The sequence below is a fragment of the Lithobates pipiens genome, unplaced genomic scaffold (genome assembly GCF_037356315.1).
Source record: "Lithobates pipiens isolate NorthernLeopardFrog02 unplaced genomic scaffold, aLitPip1_a1.2 Scaffold_13, whole genome shotgun sequence".
Taxonomy (NCBI): domain Eukaryota; kingdom Metazoa; phylum Chordata; class Amphibia; order Anura; family Ranidae; genus Lithobates; species Lithobates pipiens.
This window is the reverse complement of record NW_027507718.1, coordinates 134,482,370-134,496,129: the sequence shown is the minus strand read 5'-3', so window position 1 is coordinate 134,496,129 and position 13,760 is coordinate 134,482,370.

Genomic DNA, 13,760 nt, shown 5'->3' with positions numbered 1-13,760 from the left:
GGGAGAAATGGATTTGGAAGCAGTCTGTTCTAACAAAAGGTTAAAGATCTAGATGTTTGTCTTGTGGGTTTTATGTTAATGAGAGAAAACTCAGGGTTTCCCTCTTTGGAGGCAAATTGATTTTTCTCTCATTGCAAATTGTACAGAGTAGCTTGGAGTCTGCCTGGGGCATATATATATATATATATATATATATATATATATATATATATATATATATTGTAATATTTGGGGGTTATTTTAGCTTAAAGAGGAGCTGCACAAAAAAAAAAATATTAAAAGCCAGCAGCTACTAATATTGCAGCTGCTGACTTTTAATAATATCACACTTACCTGTCCCAGGTTCCAGCGATGTCGGCGGCAGATGACGAGCGATCGCTCGTCTCGCTGCAGCCACCGCCGCCATCCTCTGTCAGGGAATCGGGAAGTGAAGCAAGAGGGCTTCACTGCCCGGTTCCCTACTGCGCATGCGCGAGTCGCGCTGCGCTGGTTCCCCGCTGTGTCTCTGGGAACTGTGTGTTTCCCAGAACACAACGGGGGGGCGGAGCCATGCGGCGGTGGGCGGAGCCATGCGGCGGTCTGGCCGGAAGTGGGTGCAGTTACCTGGATTATCCAGGTAACTGCACCCCCCTCCCCCCCGAAAGGTGCCGATTGTGGCACCGGAGGGGGGGAGGGATAATACTAGCGGAACTTCCCCTTTAGGGTGAAGAACCGCTTTAAAGGTAGAGCTTACCAGTGAGCTGGATCCACACCAGATGTCGTTTAAGGGCTCGTAGGCCCACTTTTATTAAAGAAAGAAAAGTCAGATAACAAAATAGTTGCCCACACAGGGGTTTCAGCTTTCCACAGCAGTAATGTATGTAGAACCAAAAATACCAAGCCACCTGGCTCTCTTTAGCAGCACTGCTGCTCAGACTTCTGCTGCAGCCCTCTTGGCTCTTTAACAGAGTTCCTGTACACCCAGTACCTCAGCACTCTTTAACAGCTTCTCTTTCAGCCCACAAGCTTGGACCCTCTGTCTGCTCTGACAGACCGACCTGTGCAGACATGCACACTTCTTCTCCCTTACACGCCTGGACTCCTCGGGAGGGTGGAGCCCAGAACCATGGTGTTGGCTTTGTTTTAAGCCCAAGACCCACCTGTGCAATCATCCAGTCAGACTGCTGGCTGTTCCCAAAACCCGGTCCCAGGATTGGAGATTCCGAACTACCACAATATATATATATATATATATATATATATATATATATATATATATAATCTTTAGGGTATGGTGTTTGAAAGGTAACACTTTCATATTGTAGGCTTTTCCCTGCACAAGTGGAAATACACTTTAAAGCCCCCCTATGCAACCTTAGAGAGGTGGAAATCTACTTGAATAACATAGGAGAAGTAATAGATCACCAGGCACAGTGTCATCTTTGTCATTCAATGTTACCTCCTCACCTCCTGATTTAATCCTAAAATTGTTCTACTACTGTGCAGCAATCATGTGCATTGCACAGTAAATATAGGTTTAAATCAGGCAGTGTTCTAGATGGTATTATGCCTAGTTTGAGTACACTGTGAGTACACCAAGGAGCTCTTCTACTTTCTCTTTTACAGGTACTGCTGGTGCCACTCCAGATCCTACTAAGTCAGGGATACAGAGAGGTGGAGTGCAATTGATATCACTCCACCTGGGACTGCAGCCTGAACTACAGAAGAAGTATAGGATGATGCAGCCAACTGGTCTCTCAGTAGGTGGTGCTGGATCCGCTTAAAGTAAATGTAGCACCCTCCTAGGTAGGTGCTGAAAGAGAGTATAGTTTTTCATCTTTCTGCATACCAGGAAGATGGTTAGGTAAAACTTATGCCGCGTACACACGACCAAACTTTCCTGGCAGAAAAGGTCAGACGGAATCATTCTGTCGAATATTACGATCGTGTGTGGGTTTCATCTGATTTTTTTCTTTAAAAATTCAGACGGACCTAGAAATAGAACATGCTTCAAATCTGTCCGACGGAATAAATTTCTATCAGGAAAACCGTTTGTCTGTATGCTGGTCCGACGGACCAAATATGATGCAAGGGCTGCTATTGGCTACTGGCTATTGGACTTCCTTTTCTAGTCCTGTCGTACGTCATCACGTTCAAAACTAATGGACTTTGGTCCGTTCGTGTGTGGGCAAATCCATTCGTTCGGAAGTCTGTCGTAACTCCGTCGAAAGTTCGTTGGAACTCCGTCGGGAAGATGAGTACACAGGTTTTGTTACAGCCCTGGTAATTGGCAGAAGGAAAGTGCTGCATTACAGCATTGTGGGATACTGTATAAAACGTCAGAGTACATGTGTTCAGATTTAGTTCAGCTGAAGAACAGAACCCAGAAGGGAGAGGAGGCAGTTGTGTGCCCCTGGGTGGTTGACCCAGGGGCCTATAGAGAGAGAAGTTGAATCCAGAGGTTCTGCAAAGCTGACTGGTAGGGAGACATCAGGAAGGATCTGATTCTGCCTACGGTGAATACAGATCTGTGTCTTTGGAGCCTGTCGAGTGAGGGCTGCCCCCTTCAGCTAGAAGAGTCAGTGGACAGGCATCAATAAAGGGGATGCTTGAGAGTGTCCTAAAGATAATTGTGTGCATCAAGTCTGCTGCTAGTGAGAGTAATTCCACGTACACACGACCGTTTTTTCCGTCAGAATAAACTCTGACGATCTTTCCGACGGAGTTCCAACGGAGTTCCGCTGAAACGGACTTGCCTACACACGATCACACCAAATTCTGATTGTTTAGAACACAATGACATATGACGGGACTAGAAAAAGGATGTTCAATAGCCAGTAGCCAATAACTGCCCTTGCATCGTTTTTGTCCATCAGAATAGCATACAGACGAATGGTTTTCCCAATAGGAATTGATTCCATCGGAAAGATTTAAAACATGTTCTATTTCTACGTCCGTCAGAATTTTTGAAAGAAAAAGTCAGATGAAGCCCACACGCGATCAGAATATCCGATGGAATGATTCCGTCTGACCTTTTCTGCCGGAAAGTCCGACCGTGTCTACACGGCATAAGAAGACTTCATTATTCCAGACATGTGGCTCTATGGTCAAAAGCAGTGTGTCTGCTTCCAGAGATAATCCGGTGAGGCCTAATGAGAAATAATCCCACTGCTTTCATATGACTCTACTGTGTTTGAGGCTCTGCAGACTGAGAGTTAGTAAGTCACCTGGCCATGATCGACAGGTAGATCGTGATCGACAGGTTGCTGACTCCAGCAACCCTAAAAATGTACTTAGCCCTAGGGCAGGAATTGCATTACTGGCAAGATCACCAGGTGAAAACAAAGGAAAAAACGCTTCAAAAAGAAAACTAAGGTAGCCATCAAATCTAAGAACTGGTAAGCTGCAATATATGTTTTAATATATCCGATTCCACTTGCAACTTCTTATTGATAGGGATGAATTGGCTGCATGCGCACCGATGACACCATTAAAATATCAATGAATCCTTGAATATCTTTATTGCAACCCCTGTTTCAAGTATAGCATGCCTTGCTAGTGAACCAATCTCTTCATATCATATTCATGGAATATATATGTGTTTTTTTCTTTCATCATGGATTTACATACTGATCACCACAATCATTCTGAAAATAGGGTGTGAATTATTGTCTTACTATTAAAATATTTTATAGCACCAATCCCACTCTGGGCTCATCAGTGCACTTTAATTTTTCCTGGTAATAATAAAACATAAACATTTTATTACAAGCCCATTAGTATACCATTTATTTATTTACTGCATAAACATACGCTTTATAGATAGAGTATTTATTTGCTCATAATGTTTTCTGACAGCATGGGTTGAGGCAATGATAACACACATACTGTGTACAATGTATGGCTGCATGGCAACAGTGAAATTCTAGGCTATTATACAAAAATATGTAATCATGTAACCAGATTCATAAGTGTAAATATTAGGAAAAGTTCTGTGTCACAATATACAACTACATTTTTTGCATTAACTTGCAACATAGAACTTATGTTTCCTTTTTTTACAGGAAGACATTTAAAATCTGAGAGTCAAGTGTCAGAGGCTGGATGCACATACGTCTGCTTGAGGGTTTATTCTTCCAACTGCATTTATTATTTATTTATATTTATTTATTTATTTCAAGTACTTATATAGCGCTGACAATTTACACAATGCTTTACATTTATATTGTACATTTCCATCAGTCCCTGCCCACAAGGTGCTTACAATCTAAGGTCCTTAACTCACATTCATACATAAACAGACTAGGACCATTTTAGACAGGGGCCAATTAACTTACCAGCTAGTCTTTGGAGTGAGAGAGAAATCATGCAAACTCCAGGCAGGTTGTGCCTTTACAAGCATGTTGCATCTAGAAAAGTGGAAAGACCAACACGACAACTCCACAGGTCAAATATTTACATTGCTGGACAGCCTAAGCTTGAAGGCGGCCTATAACTTAAATCCTATAGAGATTTGCCTGCTCACCTCTTTGACTGGTGGATATTCACTGTGAAATGTGCCCTCAGAATTTTAATTAAAGTGATTGTAAAGATTTTTTTGAATAAAAAACGTGTCATACTTACCTGCTCTGTGCAATGGTCTTGCACAGAGCAGACCCAAACCTCCACTTCTTGGGTTCCCCGCTGGCGCCCTGAATTCCTCCTTTTCTCCATCTGCCCCCACTGGAAGCCAGTACCTACTGTTTGAGGGCACATGTGTTTGCTCAATCCCGAACTGCACTGTGTGTGTCCATTGACACACACAGTGCGGCTCTGTCCTGCCCCTGGCCTAATCAAGACTGGATTAGATTGACAGCAGCAGGAAGCAATGACTCCCACTGCTCTCACCAAGTCTAGTGAGGAGGTTGTGGAGAATGCATTAATGTAAAAAACCTTTAGCCTTTAGAACCACTTTAATACATCCCACCTGGTGCACTATATGACAATTTGTAAATTGCTAAATTACGAGACAGTAATGCCACTTATACAGTATAATTGTACTTGATAAAAATCTGCTATCATGTGGGAACAATAAATCATCATACATATTACTGTATTCCATATCATTGCAGCAGCAGATAACCCAACTTCATTTGTTAAACAGGTAAGCTAAATTTTCATCATGCGAACCTTTTACCCAGCCAAGAAGTTACAAATTCATTTTCGGCCACAAACTTTAGAATTGCTACTTCTAACTGCTCATAAATCTTATATATCTCATATATCTGTGACCCTCTTACCATTTACTTCTTACATGTTTTGAGGGAGATCCCCTGTTATCTCTAGTGAAGAAGGGACCCCCCTGGAAATGTGTTAGCATTTGCAGACTTGCGTGGCAACGTCCCTGGATGGATGGAGTATGCATAGCCGCTCTGGCAGTATTACATTTGGATATGAGTGATTGATGAGTATGTCCTTTTTATGGGTTTGTGAGTATAATCACCTATTTCCTCTTTTTAACAAATAATGCTCAAAGATAATGCACAAGGCTAGTGTGCCCTCTCTTTGTGTTTTTGTACATAGTAAGTTTGGGCTACCCCAGTCTGAGGAGGGCAGCAAGATGTGGTGGACACCAGAGAGTGGAAGTGGATCTGGAATAGTGAAAGTTCATACTTGAACACCACTTCAGGAGGTTGTATTCTGTTTTGTGACTTGGAGTATCTGGGCCCATGGATATGCTGCAGAAGCTACCCAGCCATCTGCTTTTGCCTGAGGGTTTTGGGACTGTCATCTCAGACTCTACTTATACTATATGCAAGAACAGCAAGACTAGGCTTGCCCTGGCATGGTGGGTCTCCAGATTAGCGCAGGAATCAGGGAATCCTCTACTATGGATGCTAGTCTGTAAAGTTGGGAAGGAGTCCCGGGTGCCATCTTGCTTGAGGGGACTTGGTCATTAGAGGAAGCTCAGCTCCTGGTCAATATTCTGAAGCTGAGGGCTCCAACGTGGGAGTACAGCAGCAGAGTGTCTCTCTTGTTCCTTATCACGTATCTAGTACGTGATCCAGCATTTCCGTGTTGGGGATGTGTGCGCATGCTGCGCCAGCTATGCTATGATTAGTCATTGTCTGGCACCCGCTGATCAGCAAGGCGGAAGATAGGACAGAGCTCTGTCAATGTAAACAATACAGAGCTCTGTCCTGTCAGCGGGGATGTGCCAGTTTTTGTTTCAAAAAAGCAGCTCATAATACACACATAAACACTGGTTAGGTACAAATTTAACCCTTTGCTCACCCCAGATGTTAACTTCTTCACAGCCAGTGTCATTAATACGGAAGACAATGTATATTTTTTGCACTGATCACTGTATTAGTGTCACTGGTTCCCACAAAGACAAATTCCCAGTTAAAGTAACATAGTGCCAAAAAGCAAAAAATGGCCTGGTTGGGGGGGGGGTAAATCTTTCAGAACTTAAGTGATTAATGTTGGAGCCGTCGGCTGTACGGTCAACTGACCATAATTTAGTCAGCCAATGCAGTGGTCTGCAACAACCATCAGAGAAACACCAGAAGTCACACAACTCAAAGAGAAGCAAACCTAATTCTGGCTTGGGCAGAACTTCATACTATGACCCTGACCACAGCGCACATCCCAAATGTGGAAATTTGGCAGGCAGGCTTTAGTTGTCAGCATCTAGATTATGAAGGAAGGTTTCTTGGAGGTGCTTTCAAAATTCCCTAGCTTCCAGGTTCAACAACAAACTGGAGAGGTTTATCGCCAGGACCAGGGATCCTCTGGCCTTCACGGTGGATGCTCTGGTGACTCCTTTGGATCAGTTCAAATTGATCTGCCTTTACCCCTCAGAAAGTCTTACCTCACTTACTACACAGTACTAAGATTAGGGACATTCCACTGATCCTCAGTGCACCAAACTGAGATAGTAGGACATGGTACTCAGTTATAGTCAAACTCCAGTAGACTCTGTGGGCCCTCCTGTATCATCCAGATCTTCTGTCCCAGGTGGTCTACCATTCTGCTTCTTAGGTGCTGGCTTTAAAATGGATTTGGCCATCCCTGTGTTGTTGAAGGCTAGAAAGTTAACTTTTTGCTTGGTCTACCATCACTCCTGGAAAGGCAAAAAATCCCATCCTAGAAAGTACTCCGTGAGACAATTTCTGTCTTTTCTGTAGTGTAGTCTGGATCAATGTTTGGCCTTGAGTACTAACAAGGATCATATCTTGCCTTTTAGTGATTCTTTTCCAGAGACCTCTTGTCTCTCACTTCTTAGCAAAGACCTTCATGCATCACTCCTGTATGTCCCCCAGGGACTCCATGAAATCCCAGCCTAGTCCTGTCTGCTTTTCAGACTTTCCTTTGAGCCTATTGCACTGTTGTTTTTTTTTTTCTCTGTCTACCCTTCCTGATATGGTTGTTTTGCTGTTGATATTAGTTCTGGCTGGTGAGTTTTGGAGTTGGCAGCTTTAACCTGTAAAAAGCCCTTTTTTGATGGCAAGGACCAGGCTGTTTTGAGGCCTGAGGCTTCCTTTCTCTGTGAGCTGGTTTCTTTCTTCCACCCTAACCAAGGCATTGGGGTTTATTTACTAAAGCTGGAGAGTGCAAAATCGGTCTCACTTCTGCATAGAAACCAATCAGCTTCTAACCTCAGCTTGTTCAATTAAGCTTTGGCAATAAAACCCAGAAGCTGATTGGTTTGCTATGCAGAAGTGAGCCTGATTTTGCACTCTTCAGCACTTTTGCTAAATCCTAGTGCCCTGTCCTTAAACATTATGAGGTGGTTTGGAGATCAAAAGAAACATTTCTGACTTTGCAGATGACACCAAGCTATGCAGTGGAATAACGTCCTTACAGGATGTCTCCAATTTACAAGCCGACCTCAATGCACTGTCTAATTGGGTGACTATGTAGCAGATGAGGTTTAATGTTGAGAAATATAAAGTTATGCACTTGGGGGCTAAGAATATGCGTGGATCATACATGCTAGGGGGAGTATAACTGGGGGAATCCGTGGTGAAGGATCTGGGGGTTGCCAAGCTGTGGTTTCCAAAGTGAGCAAAGTCCTTTCTTGTATTAAGAGAGGTATGGACTCCAGAGAGAGAGATATAATTTTGCCCCTGTTCAAATCATTAGTAAGACCTGACCTGGAATATGCAGTTCACTTTTGGGCACCAGTTCTCAAAAAGGATATTGGGGAACTGGAGAAAGTGCAGAGAAGTGCAATCAAACTGATAAGAGGCATGGAGGAGCTCACTATGAGGAAAGATTAGAGGAACTGAATTTATTCTCTCTTGAGAAGAGGAGAATAAGGGGGGATAGGATCAACATGTTCAAATATATAAGGGGTCCATATAGTGAACTTGGTGTTGAGTTATTCTCTTTACGGTCAACCCAGAGGACACGGGGGCACCCTTTACATCTAGAGGAAAAGAGATTTCATCTTCAAATACGGAAAGGTTTCTTCACAGTAAGAGCTGTGAAAATGTGGAAAAGACTCCCGCCAGAGGCGGTTCTGTCCTGCTCAGTAGATTGCTTTAAGAAAGGCCTGGATTTTTTTTTTTTTATCTATTTATTGTTTTTAAGGCTGCACTGGATGGACTTGTGTCTTTTTTCAAGCTGACTAACTATGTAACTATTTCCCTCCACTGTATGTGGTGTGGACTGTTTGAGTTTATTCAAAGAAAGGGGAAACAAGGGGAACAAGGGGGACATTGGGACTTTACATGAAGTACGTCTCTCAGCTACAGCTCCTTTTCGACTATCTAATTTACTATTTGCCATTCCTGAAGACAGGGGCCAACCAGCTTCTTACTCCACTATCACTCAAGCTTATGAGATAAAGGCTCAATTTTCCTGTTAGTGCTTCAAAGGCATTCTAGGATTTGCAAGGCTGCCACCTGGTGTTCAGATCACATATTTGTTAAGCTTTACCAGGTAGATACTAAGGCCTCAGGGGATAGCAGCTTTGGTTGTAAGGTTTTTCAGGCGATCCTGTAAACTATTGAGATCTCTCTGTGCCTTTGTTAATTTTCTGGGCCTGTTGGCTTTTCATTGCTGTGTTGCTCCCCCCTCAGTTACAACCTTTGCACATCCTGAGGTTTAAAAATACTCCTATTTTCCATATTGTACGATTAAGTAAATAGGATTTCTTGCCTGGAGCCGGCTTTCTGAATGGGAGAGTGAATTTCTTACATAACCCATTACTGAGTAAGTATTGCTTTTTGCAATCACCAATGATAGCTGATATTGTGCAAAACCATAGATTGCTGTCTTTTTTCTGTTAATGTTATTCCATCCCACCATCTTCTTTGGATGTTTGCAACTCTCCCACACCTTCAGTTGCCAATTTCCCCAATGGCAAGTATGTCTAAAGCCCCATACACACTACCAGTTTTTCTGCTGAGTTTTTCTGCTGAGTTTTTCCTTCAGATTTACCAAAACCATGTAGTAGAAGGGCCTGCCTGATTGCATACAAATTGAAACACCCAAGGTTTAACCTCATATTATATGGTTTTGGTAAATCTGAAGGAAAAACTCAGCAGAAAAACGAATAGTGTGTATGGGACTTAAATAGTAACACTTGAGCAATTACTCCACTCCTACTCTCTCTCGAAGCCCATTGATAACCATATACCAATTCATAGGCCAAAGCAAAAATGTCAATCAGATATACTGGACCTTGCTAAAAAAAAAAAAAATGATATATTGTGGTGGTAGGACCTTGTGCTACCTGGAGAATTGCTGATTTATGCCAGATTTTGGCAAGATACAATAATGGTGGAACCTCCCTACGTGGGTACTGATGTCTTTGTGAACTTTTCTGTGCTTTAAAATAAAAGTGGGATACCAAGCCCTTAAAAATACAGTTTTGTACTGGCGTACTCACTGGAAAACGCACCTACCGTTTGAGTCTGATAACCCCAATCTTACTATATATATATATATATATATATATATATATATATATATATATATATATATATATATATATATATATATATATATATATATATATATATAAATAATATGTTTGATGATTGGGGGTTCTACAAAATACATATTTCTACTTGTAAACAAAAAATGCTAGAAAAGGCTCGGTCTTAAGTGGTTAAAGTGGTACTTTTTCATCTTGTACCTACAGGTAAGCCTGTAACAAGGCTTACCTGTAGGTACTGTGAATATTTCCTAAACTTGCACTGTTTAGGAGATATTCAGAGTGTATGCAAATTTAACTACTTGCTGACCCCCCACCATCATTATATGGCGGCATGTTGGCTCTTTCCTATGAATCGCCATAGCTATACAGCGTCCCCTTTTACAGTGGGCGTGTGAATACTAGCACTTTATGACTTTGCCTTGCAGAGGATTTCTTTTTTTTTAACTGTGGTTTACTACCACTACCACTTTAACCACTTAAGAATTTACCCCCTTCCTGAACAGAGCACCTTTTGTGATAAGGCGCCGCTTTAACTGACAATTGCATGGTAATGCGATGTTGCACCCAAACAAAATTGATGTCCTTTTTTTCCCACAAATAGAGCTTTCTTTTGGTGGTATTTGATCACCTTCTGTGGTTTTTATTTTTTGTGCTATAAACAAAAAAATTGCGAAAATTTTGAAAAAAATACGTTTTTTTTTAAACTTTTTGCTATAATAAATATCCCCCAAAATAGATATAAAAAATTTCTTTCTCAGTTTAGGCCAATATGTATTCTTCTACATATATTTTGTAAAAACAAATCACAATAAAGGTATATTGATTGGTTTGTGCAAAAGTTATAGCGTCAAAATAGGGGATAGATTTATGCCATTTTTATTATTATTTTTTAATTAGTAACAGTGGCGATCTGCGATTTTTATTGTGACTGCGACATTATGGCAGACACATCGGACGCTTTTGACACTAATTTGGGGCCATTGTCACTTATACAGCGATCAGTGCACTGGCAGGGAAGAGGTTAAACAGGGGTGATCAAGGGGTTAAGTGTGTCCTAGGGAGTGATTCTAACTGTAGGGGGGGTGGGCTCACTACAATATAACAGAAATAGACCAGTCAGTAATTAAAAATATATATAATTTTTATTGAATAAAGCAAAATAGTATGACACATATTGCGTATATACAAGGAGTACTACACAATGCTGAATTGAAACAGGCTTGGACCATATGTAGTATATTATATAATGTTGCCGACATGTTTCAGACTATCCGTCCTTTTTCTTAGGCAAAACAAACATCTAAATACATGGTCTAAAATATAAATGTAAGAAAGTAAGAAAAAACAAGAAGGTGCATAGCTCAACAATTTCATCCTTGATAATAAGTGTTGCCAGTAATAGAATACTTACAAGTCTAGCACAAACACTGATGATCAGCAGCAGGGGGTAAAAGTACTCTAGTAAATTTTAAAACCTTGAGTATGGCAGTGGATTGCACGTGGTGGTATAATAGTGTTGGAGCCAAAAATGGCAGAGCACCACTTATCCACCCACGAGATTTCAGTGTTAGAAAAAGGTCTAACTTTTTGTCCTGTTTCACAAATTGACACATTTTCTGTCATTAAAGATATACATCTTTTATCCGTAAACTTTTACTACAATCCATTTATTCTCAAACACCGCTCACAGATCCTGTTTGACACTTTAGACCTTGACAGAATTCTTGCTCAGGTGGACAGCGCCCCCAGTTCCACTTGTACTAGGCCTGACATCTCTATTAAAAAAAAGTCAAGCCTATATCCTTCCCAGTACTAATCCAAACGCAGCTCTTTTTTTTGAAAATGGTAACCCACAAGCTATGAAGTCTCAAACCTACCTCTCGTAGTATAAAAAATCTTACCTACAATGAACATCTTGCACTTCAAAGTCTAAAACAAAATCCTTCCATTGTAATCAAGCCAGCGCATAAGGGGGGCAATATAGTTATCCAGAATAGGGCTGACTATAAAACCATGTGTTTAGACATTCTTTCCAACAAAGATTGGTGCAGATTAATCCCTGGTTCCCTCATTGAGGGGTTTACCCAACAATTTTATTCCCTTATTGATTGAGCCTTTTACCAAAATGTCATTGATAAATCTACCCGTGACTTTATTAGAATGGCCTTCCCATGAGAAGCTACCTTCTATGCACTACCCAAAGTGCACGAAAATGCAAAAAATCCCCCCGGCCGACCCATTGTTTCTGCCCGTGGTTGCTTTACTGACAACCTTAGTAAATACATTGACAAACTCTTACAACCTTTGGTAGTTGCTTTACCATCTTACGTTCAGGACACTTCCCATTTACTTCGCATCCTTGAGGGCCTCCACATCGATGGCGACATCATCTTGGTCGCCATTGATGTGGAGGCTTTATACAGTTCTATTCCTCACCAACTAGGCCTCACCACTATTTGTTACATTTTATCAACCACTCAGCTGTACTCTGCACAGCTGTCTGAATTCATCATTCATGCTCTTGAATTCATACCACAATTTTTTCTCCTTCGGTGGTTCGCACTACCTCCAGGTACAGGGCGTTGCCATGGGCACTTGTTGTGCCCCGGCTTATGCCAATTTGTACCTGGGGGAGTGGGAACGCCTACTTTTCTTGGATCTAGAAGCGGATTGCTTCTGTCATCATGTAGCGACCTGGTGTCGCTACATTGATGACATTTTGTTACTTTGGACTGGCTCCGTAGACCTATTACATACATTTTTACAAGTTTTGAATTCTAATAATGCACTAAACCTCCGATTTACCATGTCTTACAATCCATCTACTATATCCTTTTTGGATTTAACCATAATTAAGGATAATAAAAGTTTTCTTCAAAGCAAATTATTCAGAAAGCCGACCGCTGGCAACACTATTCTGTCAGCAACCAGCTTTCAAAAAAAGGCCACACTGCGGAGCCGTGTGCCAGCGTCCTGGAAGCGCCAGATGTGGCCGTACATGGTTGATGCCTCGCTCCTCATACATTAGCAGTCTGCTTTGTCCTTCCTGTGCAATCTACGTTCCGCCTGCTTCTCCCTATTTGCTGGTCCATATCTCCCTCTGAACTCCCCTCCTCTTCCTCTCTTGTGGGCACCCACGTGACATCACTAGACACGTCATCATCAACGTCACATTCCCCACCGCTATAATTAGAGATCTCAGAGTAGGCAGTAACAGCGGGGACCTCCTTGGGCTGATCTGGGTACTGTCGTCAGACTGCTGAGTGGCGGTTGTTGTTACCTCCTCTTCCTGATCCAATGCCAAGAGTGGCTGCGCATTGGAAATGTCTTGATATGGATCGGAAAATAATTCCTGTGACTCAAGCGGAAGGTATATGGTGGTGGTGGTGTTGGTGGCAGTGTCTTTGGGGGTGCACACAGCAGAGAGTGAAGAAGAGGGTGCAGATCGAGAGGATGAGGAGGGTGCAGAAGAGTAAGGCTGAGTGAGCAGCTCAACCAAGTCTGGTGCGTCCTTTGACGTAATCGCACGCACCTTCTGCAATTTGCCACTTTGGCTCAAGCCTGTTGCTCCTGCCCTACCCCTATCACCCCTGCGGAAGGGCCTGCCTCTTCCTCTGCCTGTCATTTTTTAAATGACCCTGTGACAAAAGTCTTTCGAGAAGTGCAGTATGTATGTGGAAGAAGGTATATAACACCCCGCTTCAATCTGTCGTTTTTGGGGGCCACTGGTCTATCACACCAGTTATAATACTTTTTTCTTGATTGCCCTTGTCACTCTTTGTACTATCGCTGCAGAACCACTCAGCAGTCACAATGCTGCACAGTGGAAATGCACTATACTATGCTTTCT